This window comes from Tupaia chinensis, unplaced genomic scaffold (genome assembly GCF_000334495.1).
Source record: "Tupaia chinensis unplaced genomic scaffold, TupChi_1.0 Scaffold000354_1, whole genome shotgun sequence".
Lineage (NCBI taxonomy): Eukaryota > Metazoa > Chordata > Mammalia > Scandentia > Tupaiidae > Tupaia > Tupaia belangeri.
In genome coordinates this window covers 5558483-5559923 of record NW_006159849.1, presented here as the reverse complement: position 1 = coordinate 5559923, position 1441 = coordinate 5558483, and the positions used below count along the sequence as shown (strand labels likewise).

The following is a 1441-nucleotide window of genomic DNA, read 5'->3' as shown; positions in this document are numbered from 1 at the left end:
AAGGAGAGAGATAAAGAGACAGAAAGTGAGAAATCACCCCCCAGGGGGGATGGTCACGCTGCAATCCCTTCTCCTCCATTCTCCTCTCGGGATCTTGGGCACACACGTACAAGCACCCGGCATGAATTTTAAGCCACCAGGTCCAGACACAAACCGCAGTCGACTACGTGGGAGTCCAGCGACATAGCCGTTAAGCTAACTGCTGGTTTCCCGAGCAGGTCTCTTTTGAAAGCAGGTTGTGAGGATATTCTTGCTGCAAGTTGGGTGCACTCAAGTGAGGTGTCCCAGTGGTAAACAGCAGGACCCACATGCCAGCCTGAGGCATGCAGACTTTGGCCGTCTCCTCTGCTGGGCCAGTGACAGGCTTTGTGCTCATAGACCACTTGCTTTGTCCTTGCTCTGCAGTCACCATGCAGTGGCCATGCAGAGGTGTGCGGTTAGTCAACATGGGACCTGAGCAAAAAACACTGTAAAAGACTGCAGTGGAATTGTCTCTGTTCTCACCAAAATACACCATTATTGGGGAATTCGCATAAAGCAAAGAGAGGGTATTCTTAGGGCTGAACCACGATAAGAAAAATGGTGGAAATTTGCTCTCCCAGAATCTGGCCAATGGGTGCATCAAATATGAAGTAAGGGAGTGGTATGTAGGAAAGTCCCCTTATGAAATAGTGACCTTTCAACTTTTTGTTCAGATGGAATTGCCCAGTGGTACATACAGTCCCTAAATCACTGATACGATTTTTTGAAATGCATGTATTTATTTCTAGTATGTGACCCATACAGAATTTGTAGTAGTTAATGAAAACATAATGTAAACATTTGATTTAAAATATGCAATAAAACACTCATTTTCCTATGCCCTTTCTTGATGCAGCCGCCTAGTTTTTTCTGCTCTGTTTTGAGGATGTTGTATTAATTCAGAGAAGAAATTCAAGCAGATTGATCTAGTTTTTCTTTTCTAAGTGTGCTTGTTCTCTGTAATAGGGGCCCTGTTAGGGTGCAACTGCTCTGTGTTACAGAGAGAAATCTCAAGCCTTCTTCTCTTCAGACTTGCCAGACTATAAATACAGCTGATGTTAATGTCAGCTAATTTTTTTATTATATATATTATTATTATTATTTTAACCTCACCAGAGAGAGAGAGACAAAGGGAAAGTAAGAAAACAAGCCACCAGGTTTGGGACTCGATCCATTGTCAGCCATGTGGGAATCCAGTACCTTAACCAACATGCCACCTGTCAGCCCCTCAGCTAATAATGTTTAAACAAAAAAGTAGATGACATTCTGGAAAGCTGAAAATAAGGTTTCAGGATTACTCCTGAATGAAACAATTTAGTATACCCTGGGGAAATTAGTAAGATACCTGGGGAATTAAATTATTTTAATCCCATCATTGGATGGATTGATTTCATCACCTTTTCTTTTTTTTTTTTTTTTA

The 1441-nt window shown here is 41.8% G+C and overlaps 1 protein-coding gene across 8 annotated transcripts in view; it reads left to right on the top strand.

Annotated features, from left to right (window-relative positions):
• KANK1 (KN motif and ankyrin repeat domains 1) overlaps positions 1-1441 on the top strand; it is a 145808-nt gene that overhangs the window by 137459 nt on the left and 6908 nt on the right. The window lies entirely within an intron of this gene.